We start from the raw sequence: 10794 nt of genomic DNA, 5'->3' as shown, positions 1-10794 counted from the left end.
GGGAGGGCTGTACCCACTTGTATTGCCACAAATAGCGTATGAGGGTACCTGTTCCTCTATATTGTCACCAACATTTGGCAGGGTCAGTCTTTTTTTTTTTTTTTTCCTGGTACTGGGGGCTGAACCAAGGGGCACTCTATCATTTAGCTATATCCACAGGCCTTTCTATTATTTTATTTTTCAGACAGATATTACTAATTGCCATGGCTGGCCTCTAACTTGTGATTCCTCTGCCTCAGCTTCTTGGAATATAGGCGAGGGCTACCATGTTCATGTGGCCCCTTTTTTAGATTGTTGCCATTTGAACAGGTATGGAATAGTAACTTCTAGTGGATTTAGTTTATATTCCATAAGTGATGAAGTTGAGCATCTTTTCGTGTGCTTTTTGGTCATTCGTTTAGAAGAGTTTATTTTTCTTAGACAAAGATCCTGAGTTTGTGTCAAAATTTATTAATTTGCTAGGGTCAAAGGAACGGAGAAGGGGGGATTAAGTGGTTAAGTAGGAAAGAGAACAATTGCATAAATAACTAATCTCTTTAAATTTAAAAGAATTTGCAGTTTTATTTCCCATCATGACTCTATCTGTGGTTATAAAAAGGCTGGCAGGGTGGCTAGGCTTGTTGATGACCAGTCAAGAAAGCAAAACCATCTTTAAGCAAATGTCGAACTGATCAGTGGAACAATACTTTCCTCTGCGAAGGGAGGTATTGATTAGGTCACTTGACAGGAAAGAGTGAAAAGTGGTAAAGCCAGAGCAGAGGCACAGCACCAAGGAAGGCAGAATTTTAAAGAGGTTATTATTGCCTGTTGCTATTTTAGTCTAAGAAAGCAGGTCTTCCATTTCTTTATTTAGGAGAGGTGGGTGGTGCTGGCGAATGAACTCAGGGGCACTTGGCCACTCCACATCTTCAGCCCTATTTTGTATTTTATTTTAGAGACAGGGTCTCACTGAGTTGCTTAGTACCTCACTCTTGCTGAGGCTGGCTTTGAATTTGCCATCCTCCTGCCTCAGCCTTCCAAGCTGCTGGGATTACAGGTGTGAGCCACCACGCCTTGCCCAGTTCTTCCATTTATTGAGGGGCTACTCTTTCCCTTTATAACATTATAGAGCACAAGTCAGTTGAATTGTTTTTGTTTTGTTTTGGGTACTGGGGATTGAACCCAGGGCCCCGTAACCACTGAGCCACATCTCCAGCATCCCCCCACCCTTTTAAAATATATTTTATTTGGAGACAGAGTCTCTCTGAGTTGCTTAGGGCCTTACTAAGTTACGGAGGTTGGCTTTGAACTCTTGATCCTCCTGCCCCAGTCTTCTGAGCTGCTGGGATTACAGGTGTAGGCCACTGAGCCTGTCCAGTTGGACTGTTTTGCATAATAAAGTGAAGGCAGAGGGAGTTTCTATGGACTGTCTGAGGAAGACTACCTCCAAAATCAGAATGGCCTGGAGGAAGGAGGGTGGCTGAACCCCTGAAGAGGCAGCCAAAGGAGATTTAAGAACAGACTAGATGAAATTCTGAAGTTTTTAGAAATGCTGCCTGTGATTACCCTTGTTGACTCCAAATTTCAGTAAATTCTGCTATGCTGGACATAAAACTTTATATGAGTGTGGGTCTGTTTGTGTTTGTGTGTGTAAACCAAGGACAAGGAGCTGAATTTGACATTTAGGCTGGTACACAAGAGGTAATAGGTAGCTGATGAGTACAACCAGAGCAGGACCAGTGAGCCCATGAGAAGAGAAGTCCAGGGAGTGTGCAGACAGCTTTATAGAACATTAGACCTACAAGTTGTGGGCAGGAGGGTTTCAGATAATTTTGTTTAAATCAACAGAGTGACACTTGTTGACATTGGAATTTTATGATTATTGTGCCCTTATAGTTTTTTTTGTTTTGTTTTGTTTTTTGTTTTTGTACCAGGGATTGAACTCAGGGGCACTCAATCACTGAGCCACATCCCCAGCCCTATTTTATATTTTATTTAGAGACAGGGTCTCCCTGAGTTGCTTAGCTCCTTGCTTTTGCTGAGGTTGGCTTTGAACTTGCCATCCTCCTGCCTCAGCCTCCCAAGCCCCTGGGATTATAGTATTCACCATTGTGCCTGGTGGCCCTCATAGATTTATGTTGAAATCAATTATTAATGAAACAAATATTTCAATGGAAAACATTAAGATTCATATTAGTGAATAAGATGGACATCATTACCCTAAGTACATGAATAAAGACACAAATGGTGTGAATATACTTTGTATAAAACCAGAAATATGAAAAAGATGTGCTCTATATGTGTAATATGAATTGTATTGCATTCTTCTGTCATATATAACAAATTAGAATTAAAAAATACAATTAAAAAGAAAAAAAAGATTCATATTAGTGAAGGTATAGTGCTCCTGGGATCTATTCCCAGTACAGAGAGAGGGAGAGAGAGAGAAAGAGGAAGAGAGATAGGCAGACAAAGGGGAAGAAAGGAAGGAAGGAAGGAAGGAAAGAAGGCAGGAAGGAAGTTAGTTCAGTCTATTCAAGTTTTTAATTCATTTTAAAATTAGAATATTTGTTGTTTGCTAGTGAGTTATAGGCATTTCTTATATATTTGGAAAATTAATAGCTTATCTGATACATGGTTGGCAAATATTTTCTCCCATTCCATTGGTTGCCTTTGTACTTTTTGTTGTGCAAAAGCTTTTTAGTTTGATGTTATCTGGCTTGACTATTTTTGCTTTTGCTATTTGAGTTTTTGCTGTCCTACCTATGAGGCTCACTAGAGAGTCCTGCTATATATTTGAGTTTGTGGCAAAATTACTGCAAATTGAACCATGCTGACAGACATTGGAATTCAGTTGCAGCCAGAGTAGAGTAACCTCATTAATATTCCAGGCATTCATAAAGGACATACTTAGGAGTGAGGGTCATATAATAAAGCAAGTCCTATTCTATCTAGTGTACTCCGAAAACTCAAAAAGCAAGCCTTGTCAAAAATCTACTGGGTACACTGAAGTTGAAATTTGAATCCTGCAGGTAATGTCTCAAGCTTTCCACAGATCTCTTCAAAAAAGCCTATGTAACTTCAAAGTGATCAGTTATAATTAACAGCCAAATAGAACAACTTAACATTATTTAGAATGAGATATTCAGAATCTATAAAATGTATTTCCAACAAGTCCATTGAAGAATAAAAAATTACTGGACATATAAAAAAATAGGAAAATGTGAATGATAGTTAAAAGTAGGTAATTAAATAGATACTGAAAAAGTCTAGACATTAGATTTGACAAACACCTTAAAATCTGTTTGAATATATTCAGGGACTTGAAAATATGGTCTTAATGAATAAACAGAGAAATGGAAACTATAATAAAGACCAAATGAAAATTCTAGAATGGGAAGGCACAATAACTGAAATAAAAAATTCACTCAATAGGCTTAATAGATTAAACTTGGAGGAAAGAAGGGCAACAAATATATAGTTTTCTGGGTTGGGGGTTGGGGTTGTGACTCAGCGGTAGAGTACTTGCCTAGCACGTGGGAGGTCCTGGGTTCACTCCTCAGCACCACATAAAATAAATAAGTAAAATAAAGATATTGTGTCCATCTACAACTAAATACACACACACACACACACACACACACATATTCTACTGCTGCATAGAGTTGCTGGGCAACAAATTACCACACATTTAGTGGCTATAACGGTCACTTTGAATTTTCAACTTGACTGGATTAAGAGACAGTAAGGATTAAGAGGATTATGGGTGTATCAGTGAGGGTGTGTCTAGGAATGATTGGCACATGGGATAGCCAATTGAAATGAAGATCCTCCTAAGTGTTGGCAGCACGGATAAATAGGATGATGGCTGGGATGAAATGAAAGTTGGAAGAACAAGGAAGCAGCAGATGTAAGCTCAATTTTTCTTGCACAGGTTCTTGTTTGCTACTGCGATCATCTGAGGATATAGGACTCTCACTTCTTCAGTCTTCCAAAATGGACTCTGTCAGTGATTCTCCAGGAGCCTTTGGTCTCCAACTAGGGTAGCACCATTGATCCCTCTTGTTCTGGGGCTTCAGCCTCTTGGACTGCACAGTTGCTGGTTCTTCCAGCTCTCCAGCCTGCAGGTGGCCACTGTAGACTCTCCAGCTTCTGGTCTTGTCAGCCAACCTAATAAGTCCCCTTTTTATAATTATATTTCCTGTTGATTCTGTTCCTCTAGAGAACCCTGACTAATACAGAGGCTTAGAGGAATACCTATTTCGTTTTTTTTTAAATATATTTTTTTTAGTTGTGTATGAACTTAATGTTTTACTTGTTTTTATGTGGTGCTCGGATGGAACTCAGTGCCTCACACTTGTGAGGCAAGTGCTCTACCACTGAGCCACAACTCAAGCCCTCCCATTTCATTATTTCATAGTCACTGTAGACCAGAAGTCCCTGCATAATGTAGCTGAATTCTCTACTCATGATTTCAAAAGACTACAATCAAGTGATGGACTCTCTCAATAGAACAGTACTGTGATGAGAACCTTTGCTAATGATGCTTGATAATTCTTTTTTTTTTTTTTAAGAGAGAGAGAGAGAGAGAAGAGAGAGAGAGAATTTTTTAATATTTATTTTTCAGTTTTTGGTGGACACAACATCTTTATTTTTATGTGGTGCTGAGAATCGAACCCAGTGCCCGTGCATGCCAGGCAAGCATGCTACCACTTGAGCCACATCCCCAGCCCTTGATAATTCCTTATAACTTGGAATTTCATATATAAACTTGGTTTACCTTAGAAAATGTAGGCCTTTCTGTAGTTTTTCTTTTCTTTTTCTTTTAAGGTACTGGGGATTTAACCCAGGCTTAGGGCATACTAGGTAAGCATTCAACCACTGAGTTATAGCCTCAGCTGTTCCTGTAATTTTTATTAGGAATTATAATTATCCAGTAAAATTTCAAATCACTGTTACCTCTGTTGATGTGATGAATAGCAAACACTACCAGCAACAATCTGAAAAAAATTTTGTCTACTCTGAAAGCTGAATTTCAAAGAAAATAGTCAGATGGAACTCCTGCTCCAGATAGCAATCTACAATAATATCTGGAGACATTTTAAATTTAGCTTTTACAAAGAGGATGACATTATTATTATTGTTATTACTTTGCAGTGATGGGGATTGAACCTAGGGCCTCACACATGTTAATTGACAGGATTTTTGAGATTGAAGAACCATAATTGCCTCATCATGCATTAGTATGTAATCATATATTATATATCCCAATATGCATTAATATATAATCACCATGCCTCAATATGTAATCATATGTCATATATCCAAACATGTGCCTCTTCCACCGGTATCCAAGAGTTTGTTGTCCTCCTGCCTCCTGTGGTCAGTATCTGCTTATCTTCAAAGTATGGTTGGAGGAGCAGCAGCTCTGTTGTCCCCTACAGGTGACTCATGCACATGTTTCAGTTTGGGAAGTCCTGCTCGTAATTCTGGGGAAGGAAGAAATTGGATTCATGTACATGCCTGAGTCATCCACTTGATTTCTGCTGTCTAACTGCTTCCACTTCTGCCATGGGCCACTGTTCACTTTTCTACTGGTAATCCCCTAGAATTCCTGAACCACAGTCTCCTGTTTCTTCCATATCAGTAATATCTTCCTTTAATTTCCATGAAGTCTAATATGAAAAGTACCAAAATGTAAAACCATCAAAGGAGGTTTGCAAACCACTTTGGAAAACCCCTTAAATCTTAATCCCCTCTCCAAGGAGGGTCTTCCTGAAATCTCTCCTTGCTTCAGGAAGCCCTGACAGAGCAGTCATTTGACTCCAGGTTGTATTATAAAGTTTCTTACTCATCACAAAGTTCATGGCCAAGCCATCCGTATTAAAATATTAACAAGAAAAAAGCGTACAACTTTATTTAATTTATGTGTGTGTGACACAGGAGCCTTCAGAAATGAAGAGACAAAGAAACAGAGAAATAAGGATTTTTTATGATAACTTTGAAGAAGAAGTAGACAGTTGTGGAGAGATATGATCAAAGGGAAAAGGGAATAATTTAATGGCAATAAATTGGGTAGCATAGGAAGACCTGGTTGTTCAGATTATTCTGTGTCCCTGGATAACATTTCTTCCCTCTAGGTGTATGGCACACTAGGGGCTTGTCACCTACTTCAGAGGAGGGCAGGGAATTCTTGCATGGCCTGTTTCAGGGAAGAACAACAAGAGCAGGTCAGAGTGTCCCTCATGCTTCTGTTCTTCCCTCACATGCCAAGGTGCCCTGTTTTGGAATGGTGCATCCTGAATCCCATCGCCATCTTGAGCAACTTGTGAGATGTGGTATTATTCCTCAGCAGATGTCCCAAGTCTGACTTATTTAGTCTTCAGCAACACCAGCACTGAGTAAAACTGGAAGGTTGGAATTTGAGCAGCTCAAACTAAGGTGTCTGTGTACCCCTGACCCCACAGAACTGTTCACTGTGGGCTTTGCCACTTTAAGTCTGTGGTTTCCAGGCCAGTGTTGGACAGACATGGCTCTTCAGCCTTCCTGAACTTCAGTGGAAATCAATGCATCTCCTCCTGGCTTCTCTCTCTCTCACACACACACATACACACAGAGTATGCTCCCAAGGACATAGATTTTCACAGATGTGACAGTATTAATCCACATAACTTTTCCTACGTGCCAAGCTCTCAGCTTGCTTGCTCCAGCCTACAACAGAGACGTGAAGACAGTAAACAGTGCAGACAGTTGCCCTTTGGTCCACGAGCTCTCTTCAACTCTGCCTTGGAAAATATAAAAGAGCAAAACACCTAATAATAATACTCATTCCTAAACCAATTGTAGGTCCAGAGAGTATCTAAAATGAAAGGTTTTTTTCTTTTTTGGGTCATGTAAAATTCTCAGTCAAGTTTTTGGGGAAACTCTCTAAAAGGAAGAGCGCTAGCTAGCATCTGTCACCCCAGGACCCCGCCAACATGTGGAGCTATCTTGGCTTTCATCTTCCTGTAGCAAAGCAATTGTAAAGACACAAGTTGTTCCTGAAACCAGCTTCTGGTTTGATATTATGAAAACCCTCAGCCACTGTGGCCAGGAAAATGGTCAGTTTTCCTGTCTGGTCAGATCTTATTTCAGAGTCTACTGATATTAAACATTATCTATTTCCCACGTCACCATTCCCTGTCATTAACTAAGATAAATCACTCTTTACTACAGTGGTAAACTGCCCACTTCCCGTACAAAGTCCCCAAACTCTGATAACAAAACCCATTTGGCAGCAAAACTGCCCTGTTCTGGTCTAATTTGACTACACCACCATGCCTGTGGACAGGGGTCTACGCATGCTCTCCTGTGCAGTGCCGGTATTGGTGATCATTTGAAGTGCAAGTTTTAATGTGTTTGATCACTGCATTATGATACTACACATCCTGCTAGGAATGCTCTGCATTGGGTATGTTGGGTTCTCACTGTATTCCTTTCTTAAAAAAATCTAGGAGATTCTGAATTCTGAAACACACCTGCCCCTAGGGTTTCAAATGAGAGGCTATGGATTTCCATTTGCAGAGGGTTCTTAGTCTTCTTAGTCTTGACATCTGCAAATACCAACATTTACTTTAGGAACTGAATCTTTATCTCAGTTTTACCAAGAAGAACATTCTCTCTTACATGCCTTTCAAAATTCTGCTTATCTGATGCTACAAGCACACAGGAGTGGCTAGATAGGGCCATCGCTCCTCCTCTGCCTCTCCTCTTTGTTTTGTTTCAAAGTCTAACTATGTCTTTGTGAGGAAGAGTCACTTCTGTTGGGATCTCAGGCGTAAATAAATTATCCCATTATACAGGACCTGGACTAGTCCCTGTAATGCCATTAACTCATCTTCTAGGAGTGGGAGCTCAGAGGTTTTCCAAATTCACATTTATAGTGTTGTCAATTTCCCAAATTCCCAAATACAATGTTGTATTGCAAGCATAACCGTGTGCTGCATAGCAATGTTTCAGTCAAGGATGGATCACATATGTGATTACGATATTGTCTGGGGATTTCACAGCCATCTCAGTTTGTGTAAGTACACTCCATGATGTTCACACAACAGTGAAATCACCTACAGATGCATTTCTCAGTATGTATCCTTTGTTGTTAAATAATACATGACTTTATTGATAGTCCAATAGGAGGGACCTGCAAGTCTGGTTTGGGATAGAGTGTTGGTGCTTCAAAAAAAACCATTACATCATGAGACTTTGATTAGCATTGGTATTAATCAATTGAAAAGATGTTTTTAATGTAAGAGATGCCAAGCTGAAGCCACACAGGGTAATGCTACTTGCTTAATTTTGCACATTAATTTAGCTGCTTTGATTATAAAAATTTCCTAATTTTTGGCAGGCTATTACGTTGTTTTCTGTAATTAAAATGTCATGCAATATTGATTAAAAATATCATGCATGTTAGCTCTGTAAATTCTCCTCTGTTTGGAAATTCAGAAAGGGAACTTTGATCCAAATGCCTACCCAATAAATACTATTAAGGTTTTATTACATGACAGATCCTCCTTCTGAGGGTAACAGATCTCAGGCATAAATAAGATACACATAATTTGTATTTTTAAGATACACATAATATGGTCAGAGAAAGATATGTTAGAAACTAATAAGATTAACACTAAAAATGGAGTATGTTAAAGTGTGTAAGATACAAAAACTTAGTCTTATAGGGCATGGAAGGCAGTACTTGCCTTTGGACCATTGCTTTAGACTGAAACAAAGCTAAATCTTAGTTTCAGAATCTAAATAAGTATATGTTTTGCTTATATTTACATTTAACATTTTCCATTAGAATACAGTGAAAATCTGGAAAGAGCTCTAAAGATTCTAGTCCCATCTCTGCCACAAATTTTCTAATAAACATTTTTCATCAGTCAACAGGGGAAACTTGTGACAAAAACGTATTCCCAGACCCCCCAACACTGAGTCAGAACTTGATGGTGGGGCCTGGGATCTGTATTTTATTTAACAAACATAGCAGGTGTTTATTAAGCAGGATAAAGGTTAAGCAAACCTGGACTTTATTGTTTTGTGAATACTTTTCCAAATCTGCAAATTCAAAGCAAGATCTGCTTCACAGTGGATAGAATCCTATCCAGGTTTTCTCCTTGTGCGAGTTATGATTTTGATAATCTTTTCTTGAAGGCATTGTACCTTTTTAAGTCATCTGATTTATGTTTAGAACATTCTTTTGTTATTGCTGTTGTTAATAGACTATTTTTGGTGCCATTTGAGGTTCATAGGTGTTTTAGGCAGCTTTTTTGCTGCTGTGACTTAAAGACCTACCAGAACAATTGTAGAGGAGGAAAGTTTATTTAGGGGCTCGAAGTTTCAGAAGTCTCAATCCAAAGATAGCAGGCTCCATTCCTCAGGGCTCAAGATGAGGCAGGATATCATGGCAGAAGAGTGTGGCAGAGGGAAACAGCTCACATGATGATCAGAAGCAGAGAGAAAGGTCTCCACTTGCCTGATACAAAGCCACGTCCCTAATTCCCACCTCCTCCAGCCACACCCTAGGACTTCAGTTATCACTCAATTAATCCCTACCAGGGGATTAATTCACTGGTAGGGTTAAGACTCTCACAACCCAATAATTTCTCCTCTGAATCTTCTTTTTTTTTTTAATTTTTTATTGTTGGCTGTTCAAAACATTACATAGTTCTTGATATATCATATTTCACAATTTGATTCAAGTGGGTTATGAGCTCCCTTTTTTACCCCATATACAGATTGCAGAATCACATCAGTTACACATCCATTGATTTACATATTGCCATACTAGTGTCTGTTGTATTCTGCTGCCTTTCCTATCCTCTACTATCTCCTCTGAATCTTCTTGCATTGTCTCATATGTGAGCTTTTGGGGACACCTCACATCCAAACTATAACAATAAGAAAAGCTGACAAAAAGTAAAACAAACAAACAAACAAACAAACAAAACTCCCATAAACCTCCTCCTCACTCTCTCTCCTGAGTTTCCTTTATCATTACATTAGTGTGGTACATTAGTACATTTGATCAGCCAATATCGATACATTTATTAGCTAACATCCCTACCTTACATTAGGGTTCACTCTAATGTAAGAGTGAATCTGTACATTCAGTGGGTTTTGGCAAATTTATAATTATGTTTCCACCATGGTATCATATAGAATAGTTTCACTGCCCTAAAAATTGCCTGTGCTCTACCTATTCATCCCTCTCACTAAGCCCTGGTAGCCATTGATCCTTTTATCGTCTTCTTAGTTCTGCCTTTTCCAGAATGTCGTATAGTTGGAAGCATACAGTGAGTGGCCTTTTTTTCAGGTGAAGTGCTTAACCTGGTCACTGTCACACAGAGTGTTTAATAATAAATGTTAGAACTGTGTTCTACCAAAAAAAAAAAAAAAAAAGAAGGCCTTTTCACATTGCTTGTTTCATTTAGCAGCATACATTTAAAGCTCCTCCACGATTTTTGTGGCCTGACAGCTCATTTCTTTTTCTTGATAAATAATGTTCCATTGTATGGATATAACCACCGTTCCTTTGTCCATGCACCTATTGAAGGACATCTTGATTACTTCCAAGTTTGGGCAATTATGAATAAAGCTATTATTAGCATTTGTGTGCTGTTTTCTTATGGACATAAGTTTTCAACTCATCTGGGTAAATACCATGGAGTGTGTTGGTTGGATGATATGTTAAGAGTGTGTTTTATTTTGTTAGAAATTACAAAACTACCTTTCAGAGCTCGGTACCATTTTGCATTCCCATTAGCTACAACCAAGTCT

This window comes from Marmota monax, unplaced genomic scaffold (genome assembly GCF_021218885.2).
Source record: "Marmota monax isolate L192 unplaced genomic scaffold, Marmota_monax_Labrador192_F-V1.1 WCK01_AAM20220418_F8-fsc00031, whole genome shotgun sequence".
NCBI lineage: Eukaryota > Metazoa > Chordata > Mammalia > Rodentia > Sciuridae > Marmota > Marmota monax.
Note: the sequence above shows the minus strand (reverse complement) of the source record.